The sequence below is a fragment of the Chinchilla lanigera genome, unplaced genomic scaffold, assembly GCF_000276665.1.
Source record: "Chinchilla lanigera isolate Chin_1 unplaced genomic scaffold, ChiLan1.0 scaffold00043, whole genome shotgun sequence".
In the NCBI taxonomy this organism is placed as follows: Eukaryota; Metazoa; Chordata; class Mammalia; order Rodentia; family Chinchillidae; genus Chinchilla; species Chinchilla lanigera.
This window is the reverse complement of record NW_004955444.1, coordinates 7,483,822-7,505,158: the sequence shown is the minus strand read 5'-3', so window position 1 is coordinate 7,505,158 and position 21,337 is coordinate 7,483,822. Positions and strand designations below refer to the sequence as shown.

General features: G+C 39.9%; 1 protein-coding gene and 1 pseudogene across 1 annotated transcript in view; one reads left to right on the top strand and one right to left on the bottom strand.

The window, feature by feature from the left end:
* Kcnb2 (potassium channel, voltage gated Shab related subfamily B, member 2) overlaps nucleotides 1–21,337 on the top strand; it is a 409,389-nt gene that overhangs the window by 141,241 nt on the left and 246,811 nt on the right. The window lies entirely within an intron of this gene.
* On the bottom strand, nucleotides 3,518–5,358 carry LOC106149355 (annotated as a pseudogene).

Genomic DNA, 21,337 nt, shown 5'->3' with positions numbered 1-21,337 from the left:
TATAATTGTCAGAATTTCAATTATAATATAATTGAAAGAATTGTCAGAAAAGTTTATTTCTTGCTGCTGAATTATATTATAATTAATTACAATTAATAATTATATTATTTAATTACACTTAAAAACAAACAGGGTTTTAACTGAATTATACACCTAAAAATCACTTACATGGTGATTTGGGTGATTCTGTGTTAGGCATATTTTAGCACTGCAGAAAAAGTTAAAGAGACAACTAGTAGTTTAAGTGGCATCAGATACCTGCTTTTGTCTTTCTAGACCCATTTTCCCTCCCACTTCTCTACTGGAAGCATGCACATAGTGTGTTGTCAAAGCAGTAAGGTCATAACTTAGAAAGCCAGGTGTATCTGAATGCCAAGCACCTCTCTTATGACTTTGGGGCAGGTTAATTAACCCTTGCTTACCTTTAGTTGTTTCTTCTGTAAGTGGTGATGATAATATCTACCTAGAAATTGGTTTTAAAAGCACTAAACATCCTAGAGTTTAAAAGAGTCAGTTCATTTCCACTAACTCCTGATTTTTCTTTATTGAGCTGGCTAAATACCACTTTTTTTCACGGCATTTGAAGGTATAGGTTCTAGCAAAGATCAAGGATACATTAAGATCCACTTAGTTTTTGTAAGAGTAGAATGGCATTTTCAGTCTAGTTATTTCCCATTAGCAACTTGATGTTCTTGTACATTACAAGGGTGCAATAATTAGACTTTCAAAAACGTAATGCTGTCATTCAGCAGTACCTTTAGTTTAACCCAAGTTTCATGTGAATGCAAGAATGCCTTACAAATATTATGCTAAAGACCAATTCTCTTTTATAAATAAAGACAGTGAAAGCTGTCTGCTTAAATCACTGGTGATAAATATATGCCATTTGTTCTATAGCACGTAGTAAGTATTTTATATATGTTTTGCATGGAAAGCCCTAACTTCTGACCCCTAGAGAAGGATAGATTGAAAAGTATTTGAGTATAACTACAAAACAGTGCTTGTAGCAGAAAAGCTTGAGAGAAAGATTGAACTGTTGAAAGAACTGTCAGAAAAGTTTATTTCTTGCTACTGCAGAGCACCAGATGAAATCATATCAAATAAAAAATAAAGGGTTTTTTTTCTGTGCAAAAATAAAAAAATGGTATTATGTAGGTTTAAGAAATAAAACACATTCTTGAAACAACAAGAGTAACTGCTGTGGTCGTGCTTTTCTGGAGGGGTGACTTCTGTTTGTTCTTTAGTCATTCCCTTTGCTTACCCACAAGTAAATGCTCCAGTGACTAATGGGGGCTGCCACTGCGGTCACCCCGCGCTGAAAGACAACAATATGAAGGAAAATTGATTGTTTTTTTAATCACAAAGCAAGGTAGTATATCTAGGTACATTTTGAGAAAAAAAAACTTAATAAAAAGTGTTGAAGTATCTTTGCCAAGAATTTTTTTTTACATCAAAGCTTTTATGTTTATGATTTTCCTGATGGAAGCAATAAGTAGCAGTCTTTTTACAATTTGTTTCAAAGCAATATCAAAGAAAATGAACAAAATATGCAATGAGAAAAAATATCTGCGCCAGTCCCCAGAGAAAGGACCAGCTGACAGTGTAATGGATGTTTTCCATTTCTCCGTGTCTAGAGTTCTAGGTGGTTGCAGGCCATATATCACCCCTGGTCCACTCCCACCATTTTCACGGATGTTAATGGGAGGCCTGTTGCAAAAATAAGGTAACCCAAAGTCTTATTTCCTTTGTGAAATGAGATCATTCCATCCGGTGTAAGAGCTCACTGTCCCTCTCTACATACTGAAGATGGACTGAAATGCTAATGACAATTATGTGAGTGAACTGGAGAAGAATTAAGAGTCAGAAGTGTGTGGCTTTGAAAACATTCATTTTAAGACAGAAGTGGTTTCAGGAAAACGGCAATAAAACATTGAAAAGTGGTGGTGGTACTTTTGTTCACATCATCTATCTCCTCTCCATCTTCGACCTAGTCTCAGATTAGGTGTTGAACTTCACGTTTACAGGTGTGAGTTGTGAAAAACTGACTCTGCTTCTTTTGGCAAAGACTCCGCTGCAAAATCAAGTGCAGTAATTGTTGAACATGAACAGCTTAAAACCAGTTCGTTTAAATCAAAACATAAGTGAGTCCAGTGAGCAATGTGCATTCACCTAAATTCCCATGCATAATAAAATTGCTATTCCTCTATTCTGGGGTTATTTAAATCCACGTTCTATATTCCTTTTCTCTCAAAAACACAGAAAGACTCTAACATGGTTCTCGCGGCTTAATGGCAGTTTCTGCGTCTGGTTTGCTCTCCGCTACCTACATTGTTTCTCATTTCTTCGCATTGTCTCAGGTTTACACATCCATTCATCTACCATTCCCGGTGGGAGATTATAAGAACTTTTGATCATAATTACTGAATAATTAATAATTTAGATCATAATTCCAGTTAGATATAAGTGAATTGCCTACCTTTTTTTCTTGGCAGAAAGAATTCACATTTCAAAATAGTGGAGCTACCAGGCATGGTGGTGCATGCCTGTAATCCCAACACTTGGGAGGCTGAGGCAGGAGGATCACCACAAGTTTGAGGCCAACCTGGAGAACATAGTGAGTTCAAGGCCAGCCTGAATTATATAGCGAGATTCTAGTTTCCAAAAAAAAAAGGAAAAGAAAAGAAAAAGAAAGAAAAGGAAGGAAGAAGGCAGGAAGGGAGAGAAAGAAAGGAAGGAAGGAAGAGAGAAAGAAAGAAAAAGAAAGAAAAAAATGAAAGAAAGAAAGAAAGAAAGAAAGAAAAGAAGAAAGAAGTGGAATTTATGATTTCACCAGTGTTCACTGGTGAACAAAGAAAGAAAGAAAGAAAGAAAAGAAGAAAGAAGTGGAATTTATGATTTCATGCAGTGTTCAGCAGTGCTAGGTTAGTTTAGTAAGCAAAGTCTAGCTTGATGGTGCTGTTGCTGATGATTCTTTTATTTCATTCAGAATATAAAAGCATTCAGAAGAGAACTTCTAGACTTCACCACCAGAGCTGATATCACTGTCTGCATTTGAATCCATGTATGTTCTGTGACTTCCCTCCCCTCACAAACACCAGCCTTTCCACTCTACATTGGGTCCTTTTACGATTGAATTGTTTCTCCCTAAAATTCGTGTTTTGAAATCCTAATCACCCTAGTACTTCCCAACAGCAATACAGTGATTGCAGGTAAAATAACTAGTTAAATTAAAATGAATATGGTGCGGCTCTAGTAGAATATGACTAGTGCCCTTTTAAGAATGGGAAAATGTAAACACAGATGTGCTTTCAGAGATAATACCTGTGAATATTGGAGTCAGGCTACCTCAAACTGAGGAACTCCTAGAAACTGTAAGACAGGCCTGGGTCAGATCCATTCAGAGTGTCTGTAGAAGAAATGGAGCCCTGTCTACACTTCACTTTGTTGTTGTTGTTGTTGTTGTTGTTGTTTTTTACAGGTTTCATTCACTTTTTGATGTGTGAAAGCTCTGCTGTGGCTACGCTGGAGCCTGAGTCCTCCGGACAGAGACCGGGGGTGGGTTTTACAAGATGGTCAGTGTGTTCCTGGTAAGGAGACTTGATGAACACAGTCTGTTTCCTAAGGTCAGGGGTCAGGCAGCTGTAGGTCTTGGAGGTGGCATCAGAGGTGGCCTTGGTGAAGTTGCTCAGAGTGGCAGTGCAGCCCCTGGCAGAGGTGTAGCAGCATCAGTCTCAGCCATCAGCAGCAGCTTCTTGAGCACAGGGGCTGAGACGATGCCAGTGCCTCTGGGGGCAGGGATCAGATGCCCCAGCACAGAGCCACAGCGGCCTGTCACCTTGCAAGGGACAGTGTGGGGCTCGCCGATCTTGTTCCCCCAGTGGCCTCTCTGCACAGGGACAGTGGAGAGCTTGGCCAGGACGATAACCAAATATCAGTGGCTACCTCCTTGGAGCACTTACACCCAGACCAATGTGACCACTGTAGTCCCCAGCGGTGACAAATGCCTTCAACTGCTCTGCTGGCCAGCACGAGTCTGCTTCTGCATGGACATGACCTTCAGAACTTCATCCTTGAGGGATGTGCCCAGGAAAAATTTATCTCAGACTCCTTGGCGGACAAGGAAAAGTGGTAAATTTCTTCCAGGTACTTGGTCTTCATTTCCTGGGCCAGCCAGCCCAGCTTGGTGATTGGAATCCACTCCTTGTTCTTGGCTTTACCATCATGAGCCCCAGGCCTATCAAGGCCCCTGCCAAAAGCTCCTTAGGAGCTACCACAGCCTCCTATACCTGGACCCTGGGCCTTCAGGATCCCTCTCCCTGCAGTGGCATCATCTGCCACTTTGACGTTTTCCTGAAGAAGAAATCCCTGTCCACACTTTGTTCTTAAACGTCCAGACTCCAAAACTATCAGACAGTAAATTTCAGTGTAGTCACTTGGATGCAATACTTTGTTATGGCAGTTCTAGAGAACTTCTACAGGCACCCCTTCCCTTACTACCAAGCCATTATCCTTTCCAGCTTTATGAAAATTTCCCTTCACATGGGTCATTCCGATCAGCACACAGGCGTCTTTTAGTCGGCTCCAGCTATGATTCTATTTCTTTGCTCCCTCATTGGGCCAAATTATTGAAGAAATTGTCTGCATTCCTTGTCTCTATTTCCTTTCCTCACTTTCTCTGAAACTAGGTCCAAGCAGGTTTTTATCAGAATTGCTCTTGACCTCCACATGTCAAACCCAGTACACACATCTCAGTGCTTATTTTACTGTCAGCAGCATTCCTTTCGATTCTAGGACACCAGTCTCTTGGTTCTCATAATTCATTGACCATTTTTCTCAAGATCCTTTGCTAGTTCACCCCATATTGTTGCCTCAAATATCAGTGTTTCATTTCTATCTCAGTAAAGCTTTTATAAAAACAACCAGTGGAGTGCGGCATGTCTCACTTTCCAGACCTATTAAGATGTTCTAAATCTACAGTCATTCTTAGGTGAACTCCGCCAACCCTCCTGGCTTTAGATAAAATACCACTAAAATGCCACGGCTTCCAAATTTGTCTCCAGCTTGGCCCTTTCCCCTGAACTCAGTAACTGTCTATTTAGTAACTGCTAGACATCTTTATGTAGATATCAGACAAGCATTTCACAGTAACCTGTCTCCTGCAAACCTCTTCTTCCTCGGTTTTATAAATGACAACTCTATTCTTTATGATGTATAAACTTACAATTTTGGAGATACCCTTAACTATTCTCTTTGTCTTAAGTCCCTCATTGTTTGAGAAAATCCTGTTGGCTTCTACTTTGTAGCTTCAAGAATCCAACCACTTTTTACCACCTCCTCTGGCTGTCCAGTGAACGTCATCTCTTACCTTGGTTATGGTATGCAAGATCATTTTAACTCAAGCTGTGTGTCATTACTCATTGATATGTAGTTTATTGTTCCCACAGCTGCCTGGGAGATCCTTCCAAAACACAGAATAGAACATGTCGCCACCTGTGGGGATCCCTATTTCAATCCTAGCTCACTTCTGTCCAAGGCCTTTATGAAGAACTGTGTCCTACAGGCTCCATGTGATTTCTTCTTCAGTTATTCTCCTCCTCCAGAAGTGTCCCATGCATGCCCTTGCCTCAGGATCTTTGAACTTGCAGTGTTTTCTACTGTTTTCTTGCCAAGTAGCTGTACGGCTCATTTCCTCACAAGACTCTGCTTCCGTGATCTTATCAGAAAGCCTTCCATGATAGAGCCTAGTCCTATCCTTCTCTACCCCCCTCACTTAGTTTATAAGCACTGAAAGAGTCACAAAGTTTGAACATGGGCTACTAGATCACTTGCTAACATACAAATAAATTGACGGAATTACTGAATGATCCAGGGTTGGGCTGATAAGGTTAGACTGCCAAGTACAGTCTGATATTTCTGTGCTTTATTTCATCCAGTGATATGCCCACCTTGACCAACTATGTTCCTGGTGTAAACTTTTGCGCTTTTTTATCTGCTTAGGATACTTCCAGGTGTTCCTGTGTGTACTGTCTGGTGACTTCCTTTGAGCAATTTTTTAAATCTGAATTTTCTTGGTGTCTAGATGAATGCTTATTACAAGCTGTTATTTTGAATGAATAATTGTTGATGTTGATAGTGGATGTTTAGACCTTAGATTTTTAGTCAAGCTGTAATCATGACCCAAATTGATTCTGCTATGACCTTGTTTCATGGCAAGTTTGTTTTGCAGGAATTTAAGTTGCATGTCTTCCAAAATGTAATAGCTAAATCATGTTTGGAAAGATCCAAGGACATGGTGAAACATTAGTTAAATAAGCTAAAGCAGTGGAAGTAGCATCCAACGTTTAAGGCTTAGTGCATACAATGCTCTGATTTGTACACAGGCCCACATACGGCAAGTTTTAACCTCTTCCTTTTCATTTTTTTAACGGTTCATGCACTTTATGTCTGTCTAAAGCCTTTCCTCACATGATAATCAGATATCACTTGGTCTTGGTCCACATCCTCAGCACATTACATCAGCATTTCTGAAGCTTTTCCACTGAAATACTTCTAATATCAGAGGAGAGCAACATGCATTCCCAGGGGTCTAGCTATGTAAACCAAAGGAGTTAACTGCAATCCAAAAGGGCTTTGTGTTTTATTATTAAAACCGTGGAATTTTCCATTACACTCCCTGTGTCCATGGATATTTTATCTTTTACATTTCTGCAGTGCTGAGGATTGAACCCAGAGCCTCATGCAGGTAGCCATGGCTATACCTTCGGCCCCACTGATTTTTTTTTTTTTGACATACAATATTGTGTAATATTTTCAGTTAAATTGTTTACATTTTCCCCCTAATCTTCAAAAGTAAATGAACGGTGAACCATGTCTGTCTGTGGCTTTGCATAGCCTGTAGGAACTGGTCATCAGTCCCCGATCTGAGATTTACTACACAGTCTCTGGAGAAAAGCAAACTTGGCCATCCTTGTTAGACATGGCATTGACAACTATTGAACTAAACTCACTGCTTACAAAGACAGCTGATTGCATGGCTGCTCTTGGCAGCTGATAACTTCCTGTCTGATCCATCCTCATTTCTAATGGAATGATGCATTCCTATGTAATGAGTCCTGTTTTATTCATTCTGTCTTATTACGCCAAGATCAATAATGCAACTAATATCCTGAAGGCTCAATTATACCCGAGTTTCACTGTGGTGTCATCTACCTTGGCACAAGATTTAGCTTAATAATAATGAATTTCTAATAAGATTTTAATTACCTGAACTTCTGGAGCACTGTAACACAGTTTCAGCTCTAATTCATTTAGAGGTTTTTCCAGCCAGTCCTCCGGGGAATGAACACTAAGAAGAACCCTACAGGAAGACCTTACAAAGAAGGAGCAAGCGTGAAAATGCAGTGGATGAGCCTCTGGGTTAGGGGGATGGACAGCCTCAGTGTGAGGGAGCCATAGGAGGTGACATAGGAAAATAAGAGATCAGATGATGGACGAATGTCACATCTCACCTTTCACTTGGCCTTCAGTGCCAAAGTTGGAGTTGGAATTCAATGGATAAAAGCAGTAGTACAGCCAAAAGAAGACGATGAGAGGATTTGATCGAGAAAATGGTGTGATTAAGAAACATCCTCTGAAAACCAATTGAGAAGTCCTATCTGGAGGACTGCGGAATGGAGCAGCTCATATGACAAGGCTGGGGCTGTGCCCACATCCAAGTACGAGGCAATGAAACAGTTCAGGATAGAAAAGAATGTGGATTCGGGGACTAATTCCTGGCCATGAGACCTCTCTAAGCCGAAAACACGACCTTATTCACAAGGTCATACTGATGCGCAACGAGATAAAACGTAATATGTAGCACAGGGCCAAGCCAAGCTCTCAGAAATGCTACAGACAGGTTGATGCAGCTTGGGCTCTGGGGCCTGCTGCTTAGCTTTGAATTCCTTCAATGCTGATGGAACCTGCTTCACAATCCTCATCTTCTCTGAGGCTCACTCTTTTTGCCTGGGAGATGAGGATAGTAATGAAGCCTGCCTGAAAAGGTGATTGTGAAGATTAAATACACCAAGAGCTCAGTGTCTGCTTTTGATTGTACTCGCTCTGCCCTCTTGGGATAGCCTCCAATCTGGAGTCTCCCCAAAAAGTGAAGGAACAGACATGATAGACTGAAAATAAATAGGACTGGTAACTTTTTATATTGAGGGTGATGTACAAAGGAAGTCCAAGATGACCCTCAAAACAGATTGACACAAAAATGGGAACCAGGAAATGGAGTGAGTTTGGTTTGAAAGAGAAGATTTTATAATGAAGGAAGCAATGTTGAACTAATGATGTGGAAGAAATGCTAACTTTCCACTAGAAGTACTAGTAGACCCTTTAACAAAAAGGCCAGTACCAAATTCAAGCAATGAATTTATATCATTCTTTTGTTTTACTCTCTGTATATCAAGAATTGAAGTTTGCTGTTGCTCAAGTTTTCTCCAAGGAGCATCTGGCCCAAGTTGCTGATAGTACTTTCTGAGGGGCCATGAAACTTCACAGGTGTGGCTGCTTTCAAAATGAAAGAGCCGGAGGAGAGGAGAGAGACGCTAAGTTTTCTAACTGATTCAGCACCTCCATGCTTGTCTGAGTAAATGGAAATCAGAGAAGACAGATAACTTGTTCAAGGTTAAACAGCTCCCGAATAGACAAGGCAGGTGGGATCTGAGTTCCCACGCTCTCCTTGTTGGCACTGGGCATGACTCCTTCCTGCCTTGCATACCCAGCTCCACACTTGGTCACTTCGTGATTGTTGGGTAGATGCCAGAATAAAACAACAATGGCAACAAGATGTTTTGCCTATCCCTTAGAATAGCTATCTAGGTAATGATAAATAATGCCAGGGTAAATGACACCTCGTACCGTGCTCTGTACCAACAGGTGTTGGGAGAAAGATCCAGTGTAGAATCCCGTTTTTTCCTAAATGTTATTTCTGCTCACAACCAAGAATGCCACTTTTGACTCCAGAAGAGTCCTTTCAGCAAGTGTTCGTCTAGCAGCAAGCAAACTTGTAGCTCAGGAACTCCAGAGAAATTCCTGTGCAAACGGAAAGAGTAGCATTATCAGCTGAAGGAACCAAAAGACACAGGCAGATTTGATTTGCTGTTCCCTGGTTGACTCACAAGTGAAATGTATTTGTGTTCACTTTTAGAGAAATGGGCCACGGCATAAGGGAATTCCTCTAAACTTTGGCTGAACATATACTGATATGAGTCTATCAGATTAAGTATCTCTGGGAGCCATTTTGCCCTTCTACTAAAAAAAAAAAAAAAAAAAAAAGCTGCTTGTGCTCTGTGACAGCATGGTGTGATTGGAAGATAACAGGTGCAGTGGTATTTTTTGTATGCAGATTTGTTGCTTTCCTCCTTGCTAACAACATTTGTGGCCCTGCCCCTGTGGTTCAGGATGCATGTACATTAACTGAGAGCCCTGGGGAGTTGAGGCCAGAAAATTACAAGTTCGAGCCCAGCCTGGGTGTATTAGCTCTCTCATCACCAAGGCACAGTACTTCACATCGACAGGTTAAAGGAGGATCTAATGTGCTTGTGGTTTCAGTCCATGATCATCTGGCTCCAGGGCGGAGACATCATGGTGAAATGGCGCGGCAGAGCAAAGCTGCTTATTTGCAATGGCAGAGAAGTGAGCAGGGGCGAAGTAGCCGAGCAGAAGGAGTGAGGGGCCAGACATAAATCCCCAAATCGCTCCTCCATGATACATTCCTAGAAGTGAGCCAGAGCCAGTCAAGCTTAAACTCCATCCTAACCACTGAATTGAGCAACTTAATGACATAGTGACTGTCTCAAAATAGAAAGAAGGAAGGGAAAAGGGGGGAAGGAGGAAAAGAAGGAAGGAAGGGAGGGAGAGAGGGTAGGCGGGCTGGGGAAATAGTTCAATGTAAAGGCCCTTGAATCAGTTCTGAATTTAAAAAAGAAAACCTTTATCTGCCGTAAATGTAACCCCTCTGTCCACTGAAGTTGGGGAAAATATTTCTGGTTGCTTTCCCAGAATCTCCGGCAGCACTGCCCTTTTTCTGTGGACCTTGAAGCCCAATTTTAACCCCTGGAGAAGTCCATCTGTAGCCCCTCAGTATCCTTGCAGCAGTACATTCGTGCTCAGCCTGTCACAAAGGACACACATGCTGTAGTTTGCAAAGTCAAAAATGCAGCGTTCCCATGTTGTAGGAATCTGCCTGCATAAAGGAGTTTGGTGCTTGTGTCATTTTCCAAAACACTGGCAAAACTGTACAAATTTCAGCATTATAGGAAGCAGTATCTCTGTTTCTATTTTAACTCAACAAAGTAGATGAAATAATAATATACCTGAATCCTTCAAATAAATGTTCTTTTGAAAACCATCTGCATCTATGAGTTAAAATATATTTTCTAGTATTTATGTCTGTTTAATCAGCTAAGACATGCTCTAACAAGGAAAGTTTCAATTTCTTCACTTTCCAGACATGTACACTTAGTTTTCTAAGATAGCAATATTAACTATCTGACTGTATGACTTTCCTTATGAAACCTAGTTCCTTTTAGGTAATAACTAAAGCTTACGTTTTTAAATATTTTGGGTTTCTGCCATAACAAGTATCCTCTGGAATGTGGCTACCCTTCCTAACATAGCTGAGATGGTCTCCTGAATAGCTCAAGATGACTCAAGGGGGACTATATACCAAGATGAAGAATACCTTACACTTTTCAAAAGTATGTGTGTTAATGATTGTACTGTGCTCTCTAGAATTTATAAATCCTGCTGACTGGTATTATAAAGGAGTTGCTAATTACAATATTAATATAATCATGATCACAAATGAAGTTTTATTTAATCTTTAAAATAATTCTAGTAAATCCCAGAAACTAGAACATCTGTGTATTTGGCTGTGGTTAACTATAGTGCCAGACTCAGTCTCTAAGTCTTTTTCAACAAAAAATGATCAGATAGTCATGGGCACTGATGTCAAATTCTAGTTGACACATGTGTAAATTTGATAAAATAACATCATTGAGATATAGTTGCTTCCAAACACTAGCAAAAGTTATCTCGTGGTGATTGTGGATTTATAATCTGTTATGTAGAGAGCATTGAAAGAATCACATGGTCTAAAATCAATGAATAGTAGGTGGATCTTGTGATCGACATTTATTCAAACACGATGAAAAAGCTCTTAGTCTTTCCTTCGTAATGACATAAAATATGAAGTGAAGAGTAGGGATCTAAGGAGATACAAATAGCCTGCGATCACCATTGAATAGTGTTGGCACTGTGCCCAAATCCTTTTCATGGCTTCTGACACTTTTTGTTTTCTGTTACCCCTTGAGGGTTTTGATTATTCATGCATTCAAGCATTCATTCACTCATTCATTCATTCATTCATTCATTCAGTCAATAAATATTTATTGGTTTCTAAACACTGCGCCAGGCCAGAACAGAAACAAAAAAATAAAATAAAATTATTTTTGCTTGAAGTTTTATTTCAGTTAGTGTTTTTATTAGAGGTGGAAGGTTGCAAACAATTTAAAAAATTTTAAAGGGTCAAAAGGAAAAATAAGTTTTAGAGCTTCCAAGAATGAGAATGCTTCCTGGAGTATAGATACCAGGGAACTAATATAATGGACAGCCCCACCAAGGTATTGTTGCTGAAGGGAACCAACTCCACCTCTTGTCCATTTCTGGTCATTTTACCTAATAAAAATTCTAGGAAGAGCTTCTGATTGGCCTGGCTTAGTTCAGGAGACCATCCCTTTTCAAAGTACACCTTGATTGCCAGACCATTCAAAGGACCCCAAAATTCTGCTACTAAATGAGGAGAGAAAAGACACTGCACAGGGAAAAAGCGTGGACACCTGCTACAGAGGCGGCTGGGTGGAGTGCTGTTCATCATATAGCACGTGACCTGTGTCGTTAGAAGGAAGGGTGTTGTACCTAACCGCCCATGAGACATGAAGGGACACTAAGATTCTGGGAGGCTTTCTGGTTTCTTGTTCTACTTCTGACACACTGATTTGATGTTCCTCTGAGACATTGAGGTGGTCTTTGCCCAAGAGGACATTTGTAGAAGAATTTGAAGGCCAGCCATGGGGTCAGGGCTGGAAATCTGGCAGGCTGCAGTATAGGTGTACATCTTAGAGCCCGTAAGCCGAGGGAGGACAAGAAAGCCCTGGGAGAAAGTGGAAAGCAGTGTTAAAATCCTCATCAGCTGCGGTAACTACAAAGCAGAAGTAAGAAGATAGGGTAGAAAGGAAGGAGGAATGTCATCTCTGCTTTGTCCCTACTTACTCTGAAATGTGTGTGAGTTTGATAAATCTGTAGAAATTCAGATAAACCCTTTTCTCTTTTGAGAAAAGGTCTACCACAGTACATCCTGGCAGAGCTCTTGAATATGTGAAATAATTGAAAGAGAATGCTTGATAAGTGAACAGCATTAAAAACAAACCAGTAGAGGAGGAGGAATGGCAGACAGAAGTTGACCAGTGGGTACTAAGTTATAGTTAGAGAGCAGTCAGAAGTCCTGCTGAGCTGTGGCACAGTAGCAGGATACAGATAACCATAATGTACTGCGTATTTTAAAAAGCTAGGAGAAAGGAGTTTGAATGTTTCCACTATAAAGAAATGATAAGTAGTTGAGATATAGATATGGTTAGCCTTATTTAAACATTACATAGTACATGTGTATGTTGAAACATCACGTGACTCTCCATAAATATGCACAATTTATGTTTTTATATGTTGCTTTAAAGATTAAATTTTAAAAATAGTAATACAGCAAACACTATAAATAAATCTCACAAAATATTGAAGAAAGCAAGCAGAAGCAAGAGACTTAATTGGTTCTAGGTACGAGAAGTTCAAAAACAAGCAGAAGTCATCTGTGCTGTCAGGAAGGAGAAGATGAGTTGGTGCTTGTGGAGGAAGCGACTAGAAAAGAGGAGAAGGAGTAGGAGAGTGGTGACGTTTTGTATCTTGATGATCACCAAGATGTTCACTGGTGACTTAGACACTTTCTTTATTTTGATTATGTGTCAATCAATAAATAGGAGGAAAGAATCATGGGAAGAAGAAGGAAGGAAGGAAGGAAGGAAGGAAGGAAGGAAGGAAGGAAGGAAGGAAGGAGAGGGGAGGGAAGGAAGGGAGGGAGGGAGGAAGAGAAAGAAGGAAAGGGAAAAAAGAAAGTCCAGAAAAAGGGAAGGATGAAAAAGCAGGGGGAATGAATTATTACTAGAAGGCTTCAAACTAGACTGGCAGTTGAGAACTAGACTGCCTGACTTATGTTTAACGTGTGAGAACTAGAAAGCCATTGAGTAATTTATATAAGACATCTACCTTTGAATGAGATGTTCACCCAAATGTATTCAAATTTAGGTCTGTCCAACATAATTTGTTTTGTTTGCCTTTGGTTTTTTTGGGACAGAGCCTATCCAGGTAGTCCAGGCTGACCTTGAATTCAGTGTAGTGCAGGCTAGCCTCGAACTCAAAATCATCAGTCTCACCACAGCAGGAATTACAGGCTTGTGCCACAGTGCCTGGCCCACCCAATATAATTTAAGTGTCACCTTTCTTATTGCGCTGCTACCCTATAAATAAACAGTCATTTGTATTCCTTTGCAACATTAATCTTTCATCTATAAATAATTCATATCAAAATAAATTTAGGTTTCTGAACAATGAAAAAAATTATAATTTCACTAAGGTCAGGAAAAGCAGAAATAGTTCTCTGAAGTACAATGGAATTTCATTGTTATTCTGAGATGCAAATATTGGGCTTAATACACACAATATCCTTACAAATCAGAAGAATCTTCTGACATAAAACCAGCTATATACTCAGAAAAGAGTGGCATCAGGGAAGCATCACTCTTAAAGTTGTCACTTCATATTCATAGGTGTTTTCAACAGTCTCAGTTCTGTTTTTCCAAGTTCTAAAAACATTATGTATAACACACACATTGTTCATAAAGACTGGTGCAGTTTTAACGAATCCACTGATGAATGGACGTGCTATCTAATGAATCCCCATGCCAGGCATTGTCCTCGGAGCTAGAGGTACCATGTTCAGTGGCACCAACATGCTTCCTGATTTTTTGGTCTGCAGTCTATAGGGGAAGACAGTTTCTTAACAGTATTAAAAATGAGGAATGGACAGTACTCTGACACTGGCTGGGCAGGGAGACAGGAGCAAGGATGAAGATCATCTAATTGAATGTACAGGTAAAAGAAGTGATTCCAGGAGAAGAGGTGCTACAGCTGAGACCTGAAAAGGAGTGGCTTAGGGAGCACGGCAGGGGCAGAAGGAGAAGGCAGAGGAAGGACTCTGTGAGTTTGTCCAGATGCTGGGGAGAGCACGGCTCCCAGGCACACTTGTGGGGACGAAAGTTGTAAATGCTTGAAGTACAGCATTGGAAAAGTAGAGTTCTTCCCCCAGTCCTTTCTCTTGAGACATTGTCTATAAGATTACGTTTTTTCCATTTGAATTCAAAATCTTTCAAATTGTTGGTATATCCAGATCTTGACACTTCATGCAGAAAAATACTCTATTCGTTGGACTCTGCAGGGTGTAGCCTCCCTTGGCCACATATGTCCTGAAGCAGGTCTCACCAGGTCAGTTTGGGCTTCCCCAAGTCGGCAGTATATAATTATTCTTTTCTGTAGATTCTTATCTAAGAAACTTGAAAGAATGAGAAGCAAATCTACAAGGCAGCAAGACGATATCGAAAAGAGAAATCAGTAAATTATCTTGCCAGCATAGTAAGCAACCTAGACACAAACCTAATCTCAGACACAGTAAATCGCTGTGTTCTGTAGTCACCTCTTAAGGAACTGTTTTTGTCACTTGGTGATATATAATTTTCTAAGGCTGTGGTTGTTCATCCCATGGTAGAATTAGGTATCCTGGGTGATTTGGGCTAGAAACCAAACCCTAAGGCACACAACTTGGAGATTAAATCTACAACATTTTCACTCAGATCAATACTTAGAATTTGATGTAGCTCCTAAACAACCATCTTCAGAGTCTTTTACTCTCTAAGACCGTGGTCTTCTTCCAAGCTTGATGGCTTAAATAATGAGGGTGAGATGGGCAGATGATTCTCACACAATTCCTTGAGAAATCTGCTCCACCATTAGCATCAAGGAAGCTATGTGTAAAGCCACCTGGGAACAACACCAAGAATAGCAAAATGCATCCTCCCTCTCACTGACAGTTGAAAGTGGATGATATCTTTGTAAATCCTTGAAATGGATGAATAGATATAATTTACCTTGTTCTTTTATGTTGATGGTTCCTGATATGCATATTGGAATGCCTGTTCCTGAAAAAAATGAAATTTTTAAAAACTGTTAATCAACGTAGTTTTTCTTAAAAAATTCTCTCATGATTTGGTGAGCATCTGGGGGGAACACAATGAGTGTTTTTACTCTTAGCTCTGTTGCCATCAACGAATGAAAATTTTAGATGGTCTGTGTGACAAGAGCAAGATTTTTCTCACAAAAACATAATTCTATTTTGTGTGCGTATCGTATTTAGCCTAGTCTGAAGTTTGACCCGTCATCTTTTTCCCCTGTGGAGTGGTGAGAAAGCTGTCTTAGGAGATTTATTCTTTCTCATTCCCAGCAAATTTGCTGCCTTGGGGCAGGCCTGTGATTTTCTCGGTGGGGGAGAAGTTGGGACAATGGAACTCATACACAATAAAACCACAGAATAAAAATACAAAAATAGACCACATCTAAGTATTGTGCCGTTAACCCTAAGGTCACAAACTCTATTGCTCCGGGTAGTTAAAGAGTTAGTTGATTCTCTCAGACTACAATTTTGTTTCACTAATTCATGGAATTTAACTTCTGTTAAGTTCCAAATGAAAATGATAGATGGTGATGGTGTAACAATATTACACCCTAGAGGATGTACACAGCCTTGGAAATGGAGAATTGACCCACATGATGTTACTTGAATGTCTCTTAAACAGGAACCCAGATCTGACCTAACTGTGTGCTCAAAAGTGGCCATGGTTGGAAGATGGGTTTCTCTCAGCTATGATGGAAGCAGGGATTCCTATGCAGGGCAGCTGGAGAAACTTCAGAGGCAGAGGGAAGGACAGGCCAAAGTCTATGAGAGAAAGAATGGAAAGACCAGAAGCCTAAGGAAGCCCTGACAAGTAGAGATGGAAGCAAAGTCTGGAAATGTTAAGGGGCAGCCCTGAGAGGTGGCCAAGGGCATTGCTCCATTTGCAGCTTCTGTACAAGGTATGCTGGTCTGTCTTCCATGTGGATACAGAAATGATCCTTGTACAATATCCACCTGATTGTCTTTTACCAGCTTAGACCCCTTCGTGGATCTGTAACTTTCAGTTAACAAAAAAAAATCCAGGATCTTTTGTAAGACACTTAGCTTTCTGACCTGATTTCTGTGCCCTGTTCTGTTCTTGTTTCCTGTTGATCTCAGAGGTGCACTCACCCCTGTAGCCCCCAGAACCTCTTCGGTGTCCACTGGTGCATCACGCTCTCCCATACATCCATGTGGTTCCTCCAGCTAGAATCTCCATCCTCCTCGGGCCATGCTCTAGCACAACTCTGCTTACCCTTCTTGGAAAAACCAGTGCCCCAACCCAGCCCCGCAGAGTATCCTACACCTGCCTTCTTAGTAGTATTCACCGTGTTTTATTCGAATTCTTTATTATTTGTCATTTTCCCACTATTCAAGACAATACTGAATAAGTGAATGAATGGACTACTTTCGGGTATAATTACTGTAGTTATTGTACATTTTTAAACTTATGGTACATTGTGTTCATAAACCTAACATGTTAATTAGAGTTATATAGATGGAGCTAGATATAAAGATGTAGAGAAATATACAGTATTTTACAATTTATTTCATTTTTGTAATTGCTCATCAGTAACTATATTCAGTGCATTGGACAGCTAGCTAGTTTAGGGCTGTGCTTGGCAGTATAAGGAGCTAGTGATCTAGACGTAGCCCTCGTCCTCCACACTCACCCTTCTAGTGGAAATGAGCAGGCAGTTCATTTCATAGTTTATACAATAAACATAATAGATTTTGGTAAGCACTATCCCCAGCATGGTTCTTGAATTTTGACGTGATTTGTACTTTTAACATTCAACTTTATTGTGATAAAAATTTTCATCCCATAAGATTCACGTTCATTTTAAATGTGCATGTCAATGATTTTTAGTGTGTTTGCAGAATTGTACAACCATTTCTATGTCCTAATTTTAGTATATTTCCATCACCCTAAGAAAGATCCTGACCATTGGGAGCCTCAAGTATCTACTTACCTGCTTTCTGCCTATAAATTTGTCTTTTCTAGACATTTCCATAAATGGAATCATATCATATGTGATTTTTTGTTTTATTTCTTTCACTTGTCATAAACTTTTTTAGTTTATCAGTGCTGTAACATGTATTAGTACTTTAGTCTTTTTTATTACTGAATAGTATTCCACTATATCACTAAACCACATTTTATTTAACCATTCACCAGATAATAGACATTTGTGCTGTTTCTCATTTTTGGCTAAGAACTTAGGAATTTAAAATATAATTCTGGCTGTAAGTCAGGCTTATGCCATGCATTACCACCTGTTAAACATAAATTTTATATTTGGTAACCAGACCAGTACCCAATATGTTTTATTTGTGATGCTAAAACAAAACTATTACTTTTCTGAAATAACTCATTATATTAATGAGTCTGTATTAAAGCTTGCTCTAAGCCATGGGAGGAAAAGTCCAACTTCTCAACCATGTAAAAATCAGTGTAGCTATAGTAAAGCATTGTAAGAGGATTTCTTTTTCTACACTGAGCTTTGAAAGCAGGAAGAATTTCTTTTCTCATCTCTGGCTCCTGTGAATCAGCTGCTCTGTAGAAAGGGCCATGAGTGAAGCATCTTGATTCCTGCTAATAAGGACATGTGAAATACTGCCCAGTAAGAGCAACCATATGATTTGATAATTATTGTTTCTTTCTCTCCCCAGAAGCAAATTGCTGTCATTACCAACTGTCATCAATTAAATCAACTATCATCTCAGTGTCTGCAGACCTCCTTTAGGGGAATAAAGCCAAAAATAAATGTTCTCATTTCTCAAAAAGTCATTCTGCCTTTTTATGACCACCATTTATGCCTGCGGGTCTGATAACCCTTCGCACTCTCTTTAATTCTTGCTTTGTCGGTCCTGCTAGGTTTGAAAGATTCTTGATTACTGTAACTATATCCTATTTGGTTACCATCATTTCCAGAAATGCCAAATTTCAGACTCTGATAAAACTTTAACCAATTTATAACCAAAAATTATGTGACTATTTTATTGCAGTGTCATCAAATGCATACCAATATTTCTTTAAATTAAAAACACAGAGGATATAATTATTTCTTTAATTCAGAGATGGAGTATGCATAGCTGTCTTTGTAAAGCATCTTTTAATGTAGTGGGTAAAAGAAGAATGTTGTAAGTTCCTTCACTATTTAAAATGAGAAAGGGGTAGTTGGCTTTCACCTTTGCAGAAGCCTCTGGTTCCATTCTCCTGAAAGGAATGACAACAGAATGTGTCCTGAGGGCAGAGGTGCCTACTTTTAGAGATATCTATGGCAGACCCCGAACTTGCTGCAGCAGCGGAGCTGAGGATCAAGTACAGTTGGAGCCCATTTTAATATGACTGGCTAGTTCAGGTCCCCCAGGCTAAGAGACATTTAATCTGTTTTCCCTCTGAATTAAGTATTTCTGTAACTTGACATTTTAAAACATAGGCTTTGTCTTCCCCAGTGCCTGTCACTCTATGATACTCTGATTTGATCTCTGGCAGCAGACACCACCATGCCTTCTGGAGCGGCACCTAACTTTCTCACAGAATAGAAATAGAGTCTTACAACTGCAAGGACACTGATTACCACGTTGGACTTATAACCAGTTGACTTAACTCTTCTTATAACAGCCAATGCCAAAGTTGTCATTAAAAAACAAAAAGCCTTACACCCTTTTACCAATGCTATTTCGGGACACAGTGGGCGGTTCCTTCCCAGTGATCATTGGTTTTCCATCCTGAAACCTCAGAAGTTGTAAGCCTTATGATTATTTTAGTAAATGTAACTGGTAGTTTTTATTCGTGCTTAAAGAGCTAATCTGCTGCAATAATAATCCAACCTCTGCAGATGCCACAGGTTAATTACACATTGCAGCTACAAGTGCAGCAGCTCACTAATCAGTTGATACCCTAAAAATTCCCCATCCAATGATTCTCAGGGATAGTTTGGGGTTTTCTGATTTTCTAAAGCTGATAGGGAAATTCAGTGGCAGTTTCATGATCATAGTGTCATCATTTTCTGTTAATATTTGCATGCCCAATCCTGTTTCATTTTTATCCTTGCCTTTTTGCTTTGGTAATTTCAATATTTCCATAAGGTATGGTTAAAGATCATCTTTCCTGCTCTTCTAATGCCACTGAAAGTCAGTGGTCGATGATGAGATAAATATAGAAATGGAGGGGTAAGTATTTACAGGCAGCAGTTTGGCCTGGGCTACTGAATCTAATGATAAAAATGGAGGGCTTATATTTCCTACATCTTTGGGGTATAAAATTTTATTTTTCTATTAGTGGATATTTATTGTATTTAACAAAATCATCTACCAAGGATTGGCAATAAAACGGGGAAGTATGTTCTGTACCACAGATCGCTTGAGAAACACTTCCTTGGCCATTCCACAGACAAATGGTTGGGGTGAAAAACTGGCAGGTTCCCATGTTTCATGTATAAAAATGTAGTTTGTTAGCATTTATAAAAGCTAGTGTGAAAGCCCATCACCCCAGCCATCGTAAAAGTTAGTAACATTCTTCCCTTCGAGTGAGCTGTTATGTCTTCCGTCTCATATTACACCAATAGTCTGGGGCTGCTTGGGGATAAAGTGATATTTAAATCTTAAATTCTAGGCTTGTACCCACCCAAATGCTTCCTTTGCATAGTGCCATCCCTTCTCTAACTGAAATTCAAATGTTTTCCTTTTTTTTTTTAGTACCGGGAATTAAACTCATGACCTTGAGCTTCCCAGGCAGTCCCTTGTGCCGCTGAGCTATATCCCCGCCCCTCTCATCCCTTCTTACACACACATAATTTCACAAATTATATCATACAGCTCTCTACTTCTGGAATTATATTCCATATTACTGGTTTTATTTCTATTTTGGAGATTATTGGTACTAGATATTTTATTACTCGGTACATTTTAAAACATAGTAATGCCTTTCCTAATTTAGCATCTTTCTTGAAAATGTGAGCTAAAACAAAGCCTAAGTCAGAAAAAAACCTGAAGTCAAATAGTAGTATTGCTGGTGATGTGAGTTCCGCGAGTTTTGTTTCGTTGTGAGGCTTTTTCTAATGGTGAAATTATGTAACTTGCTTTCGATAATGGAGAAACAGAATATTATGATTATCATAATATTATGATATCATTAGCATTTGAAAACCCACTCTGGGTCACCGTTATGAGCCGTCTGGCCTAATTGGAACCGATGAAGAACACTGAGGACACCTGGCATTTCCTTCTCTTAGCTCCAGCCGTCTGGTTTTCAAGCAGACATGGTGGGGACTGTACGGCTGGGCTTGGGGTGATGGGCTTCCCCCAGCACCTTCCTACCACCACTTCCTCTCCATTCTTTGCATACAGAGACCACTTCTTTGGCCCCGAGATGTCCTTTTGGAAAAGCACTGCTGTAACCCTCCTTGTGTCCGAGCGTGCACCTGCTTATGTGAAGCATTGTCCTTCCTGCGTCCTTGTTAGAAGGTTTCTGGTGACTTGTTGAGAGACCATGTCACACAGGGAGCCTGAATTCTATGTCTATCCACCTGCAGGTCCGCCAGGCAGCCTGCGAGAGAGCAAGCTCCATGTTCTAAAAAAAGCAACAATTCCCTGTGCAAAATGCCACTCATTCGGCCTCAGGCTGGTGCCAGCCTCAGAGAAAAATAGAGGCAGTTCATACTATTCCAGAGATATTTTTGGAATGACTTAAAATTTGGCTGGTTTTACTTTATCTGTGGAGGCCTGCTGTCCCAACAGTTTCAGAGTCCCAATGTGGACCGGATGTCCCCAGAGATAAAAAAAGGAAAAATGGAGCAAATGAGAAGACCAAGGCAGGGAGAGTGACAGTGTCCCTTGTCTCTATTATCCCCTTTTTTATTTTAAAAGAAAAGAACAAAAATAAAATAATAAAAACAAAAACTATAAAAATGATGCAAAATTTCAAAACAAGATGATAGGAAATCAACAGTGGTTGTTGTATTACTTTTTTTTTTT